The 15,980-nt window shown below is 42.1% G+C and overlaps 1 long non-coding RNA gene across 1 annotated transcript; it reads right to left on the bottom strand.

Annotated features, from left to right (window-relative positions):
* Nucleotides 1–5,324: 5,324 nt before the first annotated feature.
* Nucleotides 5,325–6,479, bottom strand: LOC119326725. Its single transcript, XR_005158134.1, has 2 exons — nucleotides 5,763–6,479; nucleotides 5,325–5,623 (listed from the first exon to the last, which is right to left on the bottom strand). It is a non-coding gene; the product is annotated as an uncharacterized LOC119326725 (long non-coding RNA).
* Nucleotides 6,480–15,980: the final 9,501 nt, after the last annotated feature.

Consider the following 15,980-nt stretch of genomic DNA (forward strand, 5'->3'; position numbering starts at 1 on the left):
GATCACCTAGAAAAGTGCGAAGAAGCTAGCAGCCACCCTCCCTCGTGTCGGCACGAAGGGAATCCTAAGCTATGAATGGATGTTCCAACCGTGGTTCACCTAGCAAACTATGAAGTAGCTAGCAGCCCCCCTCGTGTCGGCATGAAGGGAATCCTAATCTATGATGCCCCCCAACCAAAGTTCACCTAGAAAAGTGCAAAGTAGCAGCCCCCCACCCCCCACACCCCACACACACTTTTAAGTCAGCGGGCCAGAGAGGCATCTCACCAAGATTGATCGTAAAACGGACGAAGAATAATCCACCTTGGTCGTACAACCTCTCTCTTGTTGTTGGTGAAAGTGATGGTCGTCCATGCGACCCCAGATAGGCTAGATCGCCAATAATCACACAAGTAGCTAGCTAGTTGCCAAAGACAACCACTTCATGCGTGTGGCACAAACATATGTATGGATCAGGTGTGTTTTTTAGTACAGAATGGAACAACTTTGATGTGGCACTGTGATTTCAAACTAGAAATCCCCACACTGAGTGAGGGTTAGCTTGATGATGCATATGTATGTTACACCACACTTCAAGCCGATGACGGGGATCCATGCATGCATGCGCGTGCATAGTATATGCACTCAAACTTTAATTAGGTCTGAATCTCACAATGACCTACACTGCGATAACATGAACCAAATGAAGAATATCTGCCATGGTAACCTATCTTGTTGTCGGTCAAGGTGATCATGGATGTCCACGCGGGCCCATGAATATATATATATAAACACTATTCTGATCACAACATGAACTTCCTGGGTTACACGCCTGAACTTCCCTCTCTAGGAACCCGACCTTTGGGCTATCTTCGCAATTGTGTCTCCCCGTGCGAATTTTTCTGGTTAATTGTGTTCTATATGATGTAAGTGTAATCTATGAACGGTTTTTAGCAACTAAATGTCCGTTTCAAATAGGAATCTCGCTCATTGGCGGATTTTGCTCTTGGGTCGTGATGAACTTGCGTTTTTTCAATTTTACTGCCTGAGTTGTTCGACCTGAACTTCCCCCTGTGCTAGGTTGAACTTCCGCCAACATTGCCCAAATGGGGCTTGCGATACACCGTTGGAAAGCTATGGACACGAGTATCATGGCCCAAGTTAAATTTTTGGCAAAATGTAAGCGGTTTAAGAGAAGTTTTGAAAACCGTTTTTTCTTCATATAAAAAACATGAATGGTATTTTCGATCACATTTCTAAACCGTTTATCAAAAGAGGCAAATAATATGGCATTGGAAAGCTGCTGCAAAACTACTCGTTCCACATGTTGAAAGTTTTCTCTAATTCTTTATGGATAAAGAGTAATTTGGAAAATCGTAAAATTTCGCAAACCGAACAGCCGAGTTCGTGTTTTCGATGTCATTTCTAAACACATTATCCAATTGAGACAAATGATATGGCATTAGAAAGCTTATGAAAATGCGCTACTTTTTCATGTTAAGAGTTCTTTCTAATTTGGAATGGTTTAAAAATAATTTAGAAAACAATACAAGTACCACCGAGTTCGTATTTTCAAGCTAATTTTTTAACCGTATGTCTGAATGCAGCAAACGATATGGCGTTGGAAAGTTTGAGGAAATTCGAAAAAAATTGGTATATATTGTTTCTCCCAATTCCTTACGGTTTTAAGTCAATTTCTAAAATGGCTAAAAACATATTTTCGCCGTAATTTCTACAAACTTTATCGGATTGGGATAAATAATATACTGTTGAAAAGATACAGAAAATGTGGAACTTTTTCATGTTGATGGTATTCTCTAATTACTTGTCGTTTTCAAGGAATTTTGAAAATGGCGAGATCATTTGTTATGCCTTTATCGCGAAACAGATTCTCCGAAAATGCACCGCGTGAAGAATTTGAACTTCTCGGACATGTCTACCTGAACTTCACTCTGTTTTTCATGTGCTTTTCTCTCGTAGCTCTCCATCCACTCGCCAGAATTGAGCAAGTGGTATCCGGATGGAAAGCTGTTGTAAACACGCAACTTTCCCGTGTTGATCATTTTTTCATACTCGCAACGGTTTTAAAAGTTTTTCATTTGAAATTCATTCAGTATAGTAGTTGAACTTCTTGATGTTTTCACGTTGAACTTATGTGACGTATTTTCTTTTGTAATTTTCTCATCCATTCGTCTGTGTTACACAAATAATATTCCTTTTGTACAAACCTCTCTCACAATAAATTTTTTAACTTTCTCCGATTGAGGACTTGAACTTATAACAACAAAACTTTTAGCCTTTTTTTAATTCTTTTTAATACAAAATGCACACTGTGTAGTACGTGAACTCCTGGCCATTATCAATCTGAATTTCTCTCGGTTATGTGAAAATATCTGTATTTTTTATGACTTTTAATCTGAATTTCTTAATCCTTTTTTATGAATTTTGAAGCGCTCTATTTTTAAAAGTTAAAGTTCTTGTCAATTTATTTTTGGACTTCCTCTTTCCATTCTTTAATAACGAGGAAAATCGGAGTTTTCTATAATCATCGAACTTCTCCATCTTTTTAATATGGCATTCCTTGTTTTTTTGGTTAATCTATTTTATGAAATTTTGAAGCGCTCTATTTTTAAAAAATTAACTTCTAGTTATTTCATTTTTGAAAACCTTGTTTCCATTCTTTAATAACAAGGAAAATCTGAGTTTTCTATAATCATCAAACTTCTCCATCTTTTCAATTTAGACTTCGTGGTTTAATTTCTTTTAGTTATGAGAAATATCCTAAACTTCCTGGGTTATACAACCAAAACTCCCCTCTGTAGGAACCCGACCTTCGGGCTATCTTCGCAACCGTGTCCCCCGCGCGAATTATTCTGGTCAGTCGTGTTCTATGTGATGTAAGTATAATCTAGAAACAGTTTTTAGCAACTAAATGCCCATTTTAAATAGGAATCTCGCTCATTGACGAATTTGCTATCAGGTCACGATGAGCTTGTGATGAGAACAATATTCTGATAACTACATAACCTCCCGCAGCAGTAGCACTTGAACTTTCCAGAGTGCTAGGTTGAACTTACGCAAACATTGCCCAAATGGGGCTTGCAATATACCGTTGGAAAGCTATAGACACAAGTACCGTGACCCAAGTTAAATTTTTGGCAAAATGTACATGGTTCAAGAGCAGTTTTTAAAACCGTTTTTCTTTATACAAAAAACATGAATCATATTTTCAAGTCCATTGCTAAACCGTTTATCAGAATGGGGCAAATGAGATGGCCTTGAAAAGCTGTTGCAAATCCTCTCCTTGTCCATGTAGAAACTTTTTCCAAATTCTATACGGTTATATAGAAATTCTTTTTAGTGGATCCTTACCATATTCAACGCCCTGAGGTGCAAGGTGGTGACACGGAAAATCTTATGTATAGAAAACCGAGTTATTTGAATTTTAAACTACTCTATTTTTATAAATTGAACTTCTTGGTTTATTCTTTAGTAATGGGAAAAATCTTATATTTGTAAAAAAACATCAACCCACTCTACTATTATAAATTGAACTTCTTGGGTTTACTGTCTTAGTAATCAGAAAAATCTGAGTTTCTTATATACATTGAACTACTCTGTTATTTTAGTGTGAACTTCTTGGTTTTATTAAATAAATGGAAAAATCCTAGTTTTGTAATAAATATTTAATCGGTAGGTTATTTAAATTTGAATGTCTAGAGTTTTCTATTAGAAATGGCGAAAATCCTTGTTTTCATCCTTTAGTAATGAGTTAAATCTAAAAAAATTATAACCATCGAACTGCTCCATTTTTTAGATTTGAACTTCTAGGTTTTTTTAATAGAAAAATCCTTTTAAAAAAAATTGTGCTGAAGTGCTTTGTTTTTTTAGTTTGACCTTCTTGGGGTTTGTAATAAAGATTGGACTTCTTTGTCCTTTCAATTTGAAACTCTAGGTTTTTATGAATCAGGGAAATCCATTTTTTATAATATTTGAAATGATAATTTTTTAATTTGAACTTCTAGGGTTTTTAGAAATGAGGAAAATTCATTTTCCAAAAAGGGAAAATCCATGAGTTTTTTTGTACAAATATATGTGTCTCTTTTTAGTTTTCGCATTTTTCTGGAATTCTACAATTTATTTAATATGAACTTTGTTAGTTAACATTATTCGAGGTGAATCTTGTTTCGCCCTTCGTACACAAATATCGTGGTGCTTTTGTTTTTCAATTTGAAATTCTTGGTTATATTTCTAGAAATAATAAAAATATGAATTTTTCATTAAGATCAAACTATTTGTTAGTTTAATTCAAATTCTTGGTTTAACAGGGAAAATGAAATGCTGTGTTATTGTAATTTGAACTTCTAAATTTTTATTTATTAGAGAAGTAAAAAAAATCAAAACTTCGAACATGGAATATCCATTTTTTATGAACTCAAATTTCTCTATTTTTTTAAGTTGAACTTCTTCTTTCTTTTCTTAAACTTTCAGAGTTAACATTTTCTGTGTGAGGCTTTGTTTTCTTCTTTTGTTTGTTATGTCGTGTATGTTTTGTGTTCTTTTTCTCTTTTTTGTACTTTTTTTTTGTTCTAGTATTTGTACTTACTTGGGCTTCTTGGTTTTGTAGTTTTTGAATTCAACCAACATATCGAAAACTCTAGATTTTTTGCATCCATACATACTATTGAACTTCATGAAATAATATGGAACAAGAAATTGTACAACATGATGTTCTAGACCAATGTTTTTCTGTTGGAACATGACATTTTTTTCCCTGGAACATGTTGTACAATGTTTTGAACATGACATTTTTGCTTTTTTACTCGAAAATTATTGTTTTTTTGTTGTTGAATTTCATGGGTTTTTATGTTTGAACCTGCAAGGGTTGTCATACCAACTAAGATATTTCTAACATCCCCCTGGTTTTCTTTCACAAACTTGTAGTTTTGGACGAATGCCCCCGATTTTTTTGGAACTCCTCTTTCTTTTTTTTCCCTATATTTTCAGCTACGGTAATACATGAACTTCATCAACTTTTTTTGTCAAGTAATAAAAGCTGCAGAACAAATTCAGAAGAGTGCAATTCTTATTCCACGACTTTCTCGTAACTTTTATTCATTAATTTGAACCCCCACCAGGATCTCTTTTTGCGTGAACTTTTTAGATACCGATCTACTTGAAACAACACTTGTGAGAATAAGCCCACTTAAATCAGAATCCAAAGAACAATATCTACCTTAATTTATCTTGTCATCATTTAGAACTACTCCGCATATGGTATCATAGGTTTTGTCTCACGGACATTTAGCACAAGCACCTGATGTTCTAGTACAAGAAACGGCCAATTGAAAATCAATGATTTTTTCCAGCAAATAGCAACAGTACAGAAGAACCTGGACGAATGTTCATCAGCACCAACTGTAAAAATGGGCTGCCAAAAACACACAGGGACATTCGGTTGCACTATCTGCAGCCGTCCAAGTACAGCCACAAGGGCAGCTATCGAGTAGACCAAGTGCAGTAGCTCGCTTCTAGTACCCAGTCGCCAGGTCCATGCCTTCATCTTGTCCATTGCCCACAACACATCGAGTCTGATAGGAGCAAGGCGAGGAAATAACAAAGTGTTGCTGCAGCTTGGTAGGATCTAGAGATGGCGAGAACCACAAGTGAGCACACACATTTAACTGAAGAAGCTGGCTAGTACAGGCTTCACAGTGAGCAGGCACACACCCAGCAGGCATGGTGGCAGCGGCGCAGGGGGAACGAGTAGCGTGCGTGCGTACCTTGGCGAACCCCTCGCTGGTGCCGGTCTGCGTGCCGAAGAAGAGGGCTACCTGCTAGCTGCCGTCGTCGTGGTCGGGCTCATGCTCCTTCTTGGCGGCGAGGGCCTTGGCCGCGGTGGCCTTGTGGGCCACGGGTGCTGTGCCGGAGGAGGAGGAGCGGCGGAAGAGAAGCGGGACGCCGCAGCCGACAAGCGCAGCGAGGGAGGCGGTGAAGTAGGCTGGCGAAGGTCGCCGGAGCAGGTTACCAGCGGGGAGAGATCCACGGCCTGGTGGCAGGGAAGTTAGCCGGAGGTCAGCGACGACGGGAATCTCCATGCAATGGTCGCTGCACCACTGGGCGATGCAGGATTGGCACGGCCGTCGCGGTGGCCGGATCCCGCGGTGGGGCGGCGCAGCGGCCGGATCCGTGGGATGGTGGCGGCGCGGCGGACGGTTCCGAGTGACAGTGGTGGCAGGGTAGCCGATGGCGGCGACGGCCGGATCCGGTGGCCGGTGGCGGCGCGACTGCCAGATCTAGGGGGTGGCGGTGTAGGAGGAAGGAATTGGGGGCAGAGGAGGTGTGATCGGAAGGAATCGAATTTTATTTTATTTTATTTTCCTTCCTACCGATTCGGGAGTTCAGGAGCATCTTGTTGCGTCTATATATAGGTCGTGATCCAATTAGTTATCCTGATCCTGGGATTAGAATAGTGTTACTCTCTCTATATATAGGCTTGTCATCGATAACCACACGAAGACAACCACTACATGCATATGTATGTAGGTGATGCATGTATGCATGCTTGAATACCATTTCACAACATTGATGTAGCGTGTGCGTCGAAAATCGTACACTCTCCCCACATATAGCAAGATCGGTTCATCATGTGTCGTTGTACTAGCCACTTCGACTCGATGGGAGGGATTCATACGTACTCATGCATGCGTGGGTGCTCATATATACCGTATTTACAAGCAAAAAAATAACCGCCTCCTAATTAAGTCAAATTAACCACTCTCGTTGTGAAGCAAAAAGTAGTGATGGACCAAACGGGCCCACAAATGGAAATCATCGATATCGCTGATAACCACTTAAGTGGGTGTGAGAGGACAACCACCATCACTTTGCAAGTGGGCTAAACATATGTTGAATATAATACATAAAATGCACAACTTTGATGTGCCACACATGCCTCAAAAATCATAAACCATGCACCCACACAAAGCAAGGTTCATGAAGCATACTACATATGATGGTCCCCTTCCCCCTCTTCGACGCATACTATATGCTCCTACCATAATACAACCCAAAAATAATCCTCATCGATGGTGAAATTAATTAACCTCTCCTGATGTAGCTAGGTCAAAGTGATGCACATATGCATCAATGATGGCCTCGTGGGCCCACAGATGGAAGCATCACAAGTGAGTGTCCTAGCTAGGATAACCACCACATGCATGCATGTGGCACAAAGGGGTGTTGTGTGATGTTTGAATAGCCATTTTCATAATTTTGAAGTGGCACGTGCCTTGGAAACCGAAAAGTCCCGACACTGAGTGAGGTGTACTTGTTCACAGATGCGCATGTATAGTATGTGTGTGTGTCTATATATATATATATATATATATATATATATATATATATATATATATATATATATATATATATATATATATATGCTAGTCCCCTCCCACCTCTTCGACGCGTACTATATACCACCATAACACAAACAAAAAAGATTCTACCTTGCTGGTCAAATTAACCTCACTACCGACTGTTCGTCAAAGTGATGGACGACGACCTCGCGGGCCCATAGAAAGCGTCATCCGTGAGTATCGAGTGTCGTGTAGGACAACCATCGACTGCATGTGGCCAAAACATGTATGTATGAAAGGGTTGTGTAATGTTTTAAATTATGAATTCACGACTCTGATGTGGCACCGGCCTGCCTAACAAAACGGCCAACCCACACGGTGGCTCACAACTTATAGTGTACTGCGAGCCACTCGCCACCCCCAAACGCACACACCCACACATACACCACGAATCCACCGCAACTACGGTGCATATGTTAAATTAGTTATCCCGCGATGGACATATATATGTTACCGAAGGAGGGACGTTTTAATTTCAAAAAAACCCAGAGATCATTAAGACGTTTTAGTACATTAATTGATTGATTTTCTATGGGTATAATATGCAAAAATCAAATTCAAGCTACATCCACATGTGACAGTGCACCTAAATGGATTGCAAAAGCACATGTGTCTCACTGGGTGCATGTTTACTCCCCGTGAAACAAATTTCAAACAATGAGAATCTTGATTTTAAATTCTAGTACATCCAAAACTTATTTAAAATTCATGAAACTTATCGTGTTGTCATATGGACACCAATACAAAGTTACATTGTATTTTTTTGGTCAAATTTGAGACCAGTTTTGATGTAATCTTTATCTAATTACAAACGGGAGATTATTAATAATTGGGAACCAATATCCCAAAGAACTATTTATTCGAACCGTGAGCGTTAGACCAACAATGGATACGTGTCATGATTTGGTCGAGCAAAAAATAAAGCGGCATCATTAATCATCCAAATAGAAAAACAATATACGTGCCGCCATGCGATCCGTGTACCTGCGAGAAGGCGTGAGTTGACGGGACGCATGCGAGCAGTCCGCCGCGCAGCCAGACCGGGAGACGTGCGTGCAGGTGTGTGAATTAACGGAGGCGTGCTCGCTGTGCAGTGTCATTAGGAGTCATGCGAGTAGCTGTGTGAAACAACAGTAGGCATGCCAGCAGTCTGGTGCGTAGGCTCACCGGGAGACGAGCCAGCGGTTTGACCATGGCCCGCCTCTCTCCCACTACTCCATATTAATGGTGCGCCCGAGCGGCCGCACCCTCCATCCCTGCCACGCACACAATCCCCTCTCTTCGCTTGCATCCTCGACGCCGCTCTCAGTCATCAAAGACGTCAGTGTATGAGGATGCCGCTGAAGCGCCCCATCAGAGGGAGTGGCGACGCCGGGGCTGCTAAAGCACCGGAGCACGGCGTGGAGATGGAAACAGAGGTTGCCGTCATAGACGGCGTCGAGCTTCCATAGCCGGAGGCGGAGTTCCACACCGACTCTGGTGACGACTCGGGCGACGACTCCGACAACCACTCCGGCGACGACGGACAACTGGTTAGTCATCCATACGCATTTATGTGTCAAATAGATCCTAGAGTTTCTCTGGTTACTCCTCCCCCTTTTTGGAATAAAATCCTATGGTTATGTTCTTCCAATCCATAAAATCTGAGTAAGTTTCTTTAGATCCGTGTAGTGTATTGATTGTTTGAATGGTACAAGTGACAAGTAATTAGTTGTTTCATCTGTGGAAATTATTTCTGCTAGTAATCCGACTAGGGTTAGTGCTCATGCTAATAATTCCTAGCCAGGACTTGACAATTGATTTTGAATGACCTACATATGTTTGTGCCATTATTTTCTTCAAGATTGGTCTGTACATAGACGAATGTGCTTAAAAATCGAACCATAATATCTGGATATGTATAAATAAATAGTCATAAATTCCTAATCCTACTTCATGGCATGTAATAGTTGATTGGATGCCAATTTTTGGCAACTGACAAATGTTCGCTAGAGATTAGTTTGTAACCATTAATTTGATGCCACATTTTTTTAACTATTTGTATAGGGTGTTGTCTGACGATGTGGACAACGAGGATGAAGATGTTCAGAGGAGGTACAAGATACAAATCCTAAGGGAGCTTTATGCGGGAATGCATAACAGGTGTATTAGGACCTGGAACGGCTATCGATGCCCAATCTGCAACCACAAGCTTGATGACGCGTATCAAAGTGTTCTGGCACATGCAAGAGGATGGGTCGTTGGCTCCTTCAAAAAGAAGTATGCTCGCAGGGTGGAGCACGGCGCGTACGCGAGTACCTAGAGAAGCTTCGGGATCGTGCCGGCTTGTGAGATGAGAGGTGGGATCGAACTATATATGTACGCTTGAACATGCTTAATGACGGTTGAGCTGTGCTTGTGTACGTGTATGCTTATTGTATGCTTATTATCTATGTCTAAGTATGTTTAATCTATGTTTACTTATGTCTAACTGTGGGATATGGATGCAATTAGTTCGGTTGATGGAATCTACCTCCATCCTCATCTATTGGTCCCCTTTGTAATTTGTGTTAAATGTTGGCCAAAGATTTAACTGACAAAATGTTAGTGCAGGTCAGAAAAAATTATATCATTGGATACGTATTTGAACATAGTGTTCAATCATATAATTTTTAGTGACATGCATAAACATTTCTTAGTCAAATATTTGGTCGAAATTTGGTACAAATTACAGAGGGGACCAATAAACTAGGACGAAGGTAGTACATCAAGCACACACGGTTCCCAAAATTGGAACCGTGTGCTATGACTTTCATTTCACCTGTTGCTTCAATCACACACGGTTCCCAAAATTGGAAGCATGTGCAATGGCTTTCGTTTTGCTTCTTGCGTCAATCACACACGGTTGGCTCTAGCAAACCGTTGCCTCCGAAATTCTTTGTGGGACAGAAACCCCTCACCGCCCAATTCAAAAAGCAAAAAGAAAACCCTCGCCATCCCCATGTCACAAAAACCCTCACCCCCACCCGCCACCCCATGCCTCCGGTCCCCATTCACACCTGCACACACTCCTCCGTGTCTATGCATGGCACCGCCTATCGCGGCGGTAACCACTTAGCTCAACGCCTGCCACCGCCGCCAGGCTGCCGGCAAACCCCACCACATTTCGCCAGTTCCGCTTGCCGCCGCCTATCGCCATCGACTTTCTCGACGCTGCTCATGGTCGACCCAGCTCCGCTCGGTTGGGGAATCTACCGTACTGAGGTTATTTTCTCATGGACGACAAGGTAACTAATTTAATGAGATATTATCTCATCTCTCATCCCAGTTCATCTACCTCCTTTAATCACCCAATGGAAATCACCGTGAATTCATTTTTATCCGTGCTGATTTGAGGATTTTCTTTCATTCATAGAGTGTACAGTGCGCCGACACATCAGGACCTTGCGACCTCCGCTAGAGATTCCATCTCACCATACCAGATGACTTGAGCATGTGCGCGGTATGTTCAATCTCACCCTAAATCGGTTCGCATGGCCTGCTTCCTGAAGATATTCTAAATATTGCTACATTTGGATAAAAGGTGCCACATGCACCATATACGTCAAAGGGGATTTTCACCTCTTCTTTCTATATTAGGCAAATTAATGATGTACTGTTCTTTCGATTACTCTCATATTTCCATGACATCATGTTTACCCTATCTGTTTAATTATAGATTTTTGTCCTTCGATTTCAACTGTTGTACAGTTCTTTCAATTTAGGCCCATATTTGCATGTTACCATATTTTCTTTAACAATCCTACCATTTTCTGCAGTGCATCCCTTGCTATGCAACAGATTATGTAGTGCACATTTTTTCCCTTTACATAGATCAAGGCTGCATAGATGTCATACTGCACACAAACCATGGATTTACAATTGTTGCTACTGTATTACTTGATGAACATGGTGACTCCTATTTTGGCGTCGGCTTTTGGAAAGAAATTTCTAAGTTTTATGTACTGAAAGCTGGCACTAAAATTGGACTACACATAAAAGGGCCTAGTCATGAGATATATGCTAACTTCCTTGACAAAATCATCCGTCCTGAGTTTGTTCAAAGTAAGTTATCTTTTCAACTATCTGCATGTTGACTTACCCAGCAATGTTAAATGAATTGTGTAGTATTTAAGCAACCAATTGTACCCTTTTCTTACTATATTACTACCTAATAACTTCTAGTTACCAATACACTTTTCTATTGCCCTGTTTTAACTAAATACACTTTTCTATCAGAAAGCGCCGCTAACAAGGAGACTCCGGAGGTGGAGAACGGGCATGTCAACAAGCAGAGACGGGACAAGCTAGAACCGCAAGCAACTCCAGCAGGCACAGACTTCATCAGTAGCCTCCCCGATGATATGTTGACAGTCATCATCTCCCTCCTCCCAATTAAATGTGGGGCGAAGACAACCATCCTTTCCCAGTGGTGGCACCCCCTATGGAAATTCACCCCTGTCAACCTCGTCGACACCCACAAGCTCTGCCATGGCTATTGCAAAAGCTTGGATGCATTCTCCAAGATCCTTAGCAGTCACCCTAGCCCAACCAGAGGCCATAGAATGGGCAAGTTCCGTTCCAACGGCAGGGACCGAGCCAAGCTTGATGACTGGTTCAGACCCCCTGCCCTAGATCAGCTCGAGGAGCCCACTTTTGATGATGGGCATATGGGCTCGCTGCCAACATCCGCGCTCTACCTCGCACCGATACTGCACGTCACCAAGTTCAGGAACTATCGTCGCCCCCCCCCCCCGCCCTTAATGACGCGCCCGCTCTTATTCTACCATGAATAAAGCACCTCGAGCTCGTCGTCGTCTGCCTCTCAAACGGTGATATGGAGCTCCTGCTCCGTGGCTGTACTGCACTCGAGTACCTTTGTCTTCAGGAGATCAATTGGTTGAGCACATTCCACATGACCTCACCATGACTCTCCGGACTATTTATGTGTGCTGCTGGTTCGGCAGGAAGACATCACAAGATGTGTACCACGGTATGGTCACTGAGGACACACCTTCACTTGAGAGATTACTTGTACTTGATCAAGTAGTTCCAACAAGAATCAATGTCATTTCTGTGCCAAAATTGACAGTGTCGGGCTACTCGTCTGACCAATACTCCAAACTTGTTATTGGATCCACACCTATTCAGGTACAACAACCGCCTTCTACTTCTCCTTCTACAAATTAACATTATTTCTAATTTTGAAGATGTTTGTTCGTCTGTCATTCAAAAAATGATTCTGACAAGCCTGGGCGCGAAACTGCGCACAGTGAAGGTCTTGGCACTAGAATCTACCGGCCCCAACCTGGAGCAAGTTGTCACTTTCTTGAGATGCTTTCCGTGCCTGGAGAAGCTATATATCGAGGTGATTTTCCTTTCCTGTTAAATGTTAACCACAAGGGAGTTCAATTTGTGACCCTTTTTCCAAGTTTACAATGACAATGTACTATGATTTTTGAAGGATTCTTTTGGAGGATTTCAGTACATACATGTCTCCTTTTCCAAGTTTACAATGACAATGCTTGATCCATATGGTTACAATCCATATGCATTTCTCCTTTGGATTCATCTGTACTAGTTTTCTTAGGGAAATTTTCATCCACTCCAACATCTTGTGAAGATGGAAGATGGCATGTTAATGCACATGTTAATCATGTCAGATCGAAGATGGCATGTTAGTGCATTTTACAAATCCTACAAACCAAATAGGCCCGTAGTAGTGTTCAAAACTACATCTAGGCACTAACACGTTTCTTCTTTTGCAGATGAGATTAGGCCCAGTGGTGGATAATGTGATACAATAGACAATCACGTCTAATGGCTAGATCTGCATCTCTCAGAAATTACTTTGAACTCCTACTGAGGGAACTTACCGGAGATTATATTCGCCAGGTTCTTTGTTGTTAGAGCAAGGGTGCTGAAGGTAATGAGGTTTGCCCTACATTTATTTCGGAAAAATGAATGGTTTTATGATCAGCGTCGGTGCCTGTGGCAGAATGTAATAGGCTCCAAAAATGCTAAATTTCATTTTGGAATTTTAGATGACAGAGTAATCGGAACTCATCGTGTCAACCCCATACATGACTTCTTAGTGGTTGACCCCTTTGCAAAAGTTGTGAGGTTTCGAAACCAGACTTAGAAGTGGTAATGTTAGTTTGAACCTCTCTAATATCCATGTCCAGCGGATCAACATGAACATTTGCAGCTGATGAGCTGAATTTCATTTCTAATATCAGTTTGAACCTTGTAATCTTCGAATTTGAGCCATATAACTCTGGAATGTGAACCTTGTAATATTTTTGAGCCTTTGTAGTACAATCATTGAAATGGCATCGTATGAGACTCGTATATTGGTAGCACTATTTTGAACTTAATATACAATGGTCCTAGATTTGATTTTATTAACCATTCTCGAATCTGTTTACCTTGTCGATCTCACAACACACGATATGTATAGCTAACTCGACTGCGATCTTGGACCTTATTGCACATAATTGGTTTCTTCCACTGTGTGCCCTGTAGAGCGCAGAATTAACTCTCGCACTCAAGTGTCCATCATCACCCTTCTGTGTAACTTTGACCTCATCACCCATGGGTAAACTTATGACCGAAGTCATTCCACACACATCGTTTTTACAAAGCTTTTTGCCAATAAACGCCCATGATTTGTCCCTCTTCTAGCCGACGGTTGGCAAACCAAGACGGGCGGGAAGCTTGCACGGTAAACTACATGGTAGCGCGGGAACAGGCTCACCGATAAGACACTTCGCGCCTCTTCAAGTGCACGCGTGGTCAAACTGCGGTGTGGTGTTGTCAAGCGTGCACTGGAATCCTCACTACGGTGCAGTGTTGTCAAGCGTGCACTGGAATCCTCCGCTACGAACACAGTGACAAGACGTGACTATCAGGCCGGCTAGCCCCCGTTTGTTACAGTGGCTATTTAACCTTTGTGTCTCTTAAACCTTTCAATCGCGCCCCACCATTGCAAGAAGCACACCCACCACGACAAATTCTTAGAGAGTATCCTGCGCAGCTCCAATGGCGTTCCGAGTGGCTGCCGACGATGAGCAGCAATTGGCCATCCATGCCATGGTGGACACCCACCGAAGGTTCGAGGAGCTTTCGATGGTGTACACCAACCATTCGGTGTGGGTGGAGCACTCCATCCACATCATGGAGTTGTTGCTTGCCGACAAGAAGTACAAGGTGGTCGGGTTCAACATCGAGCACACCGGCGCTCGTGCGGGTCTCGTCCCAAGGTCGTCGTTGCACAGATGTGCATTGGCCACCACGTCCTCATCTACCACTACTGCCTGGCCACAAGGCCTTGCGAGCGTTTCACCAGGTTTGTCAATAGACCCCACTACATGTTCGCTATGGTCGACATTACCAATGATGTCAAGGTGCTCAAGAATTCAGGCATCGCCTGCCAGAATCTTGTCAACATCCAGGCCCAATACAAGATCTGGGCAGCAAGGAGCATGAGAAGGACTCACCGGTTCACCTCGCCGAGGCCATCATTGACCCCTACTACAGAGACATGAAGGATTCTTGCAACAATGACAAGAGTGCCTGGCACTCGGCCTGGATGAAGAAAATCGACAAAGATCACGTCGTGTACACGGCCAAGGAGGCGTACACGTGCTACGACATGTACAGGCGGATCGTTTACATGAGGAAGTGCCTCCTTCCCCAAAACAGCAAGGGATCCAGCCGGAAGCAGAGCAATGGCAAGCGTCATCGCACCAAGAAGTAGATGATTAGATCCTATTTTATGCTAGTTTAGTATGCATGTAATTGCTTACTTTGGTGTGTGAAAATGTTACCTGTGTAGTCACTTTTCTAATTGTATGTTTAATTTGGTTATGCAATGCTATCTTTTTAAGTATATTTGTTGATGCTCTATAGACAGAGCAAATCACATCGCACGCGGACTAAACAAGGGAACCCGTTGGTGATGATTTCACCAATCACTGACGATTGTATATGAGCAATCGTTTGCTCACAACACACGCGGCTTCTTAACAGGAATCATCTGTGTTGTTATCAGTCTTCCCACACATTTTTGATTACAGACCTGTTTGCCGCGTATCACACACATCTTGTTAAGTTCAACTGTTTTTTTTCTCTTGGCTCAACGCAAACAGTTCATCCAAGTGAACTGTATGCCGTATATCGCACACACCTTCATCTGGCTGACCGTTTCTGTTGTTCCGCCTCATCACAAACAACTCATCCGAGTGAGCTGTATGTTGTGTATCGCACACGCCTTCATCTGGCTTCCCGTTTCTTTTGTTCCTCCTCATCGCAAACAGTTAATTGAACGGAAACATATGCCCTTCATCGCACACGCAACTAAAATCTGAACCGTGTTTGATGCATACGTCATCGCAAACATTTTGGACATTTTTCAACGTTCTCTGACACCATCATTTGTGATTATTGCATCGCACATAGTTTCTCGAAGGGTCTCTGATCATAGTGTCGCGTTAGCAGCATCCTATAGTAGTGTGTGCTACGGATCCCAATCGTCCTTGAAGGTTCCAATCTATCCTGATCTTT

The sequence above is a fragment of the Triticum dicoccoides genome, chromosome 6B (assembly GCF_002162155.2).
Source record: "Triticum dicoccoides isolate Atlit2015 ecotype Zavitan chromosome 6B, WEW_v2.0, whole genome shotgun sequence".
Classification (NCBI taxonomy): Eukaryota; Viridiplantae; Streptophyta; class Magnoliopsida; order Poales; family Poaceae; genus Triticum; species Triticum dicoccoides.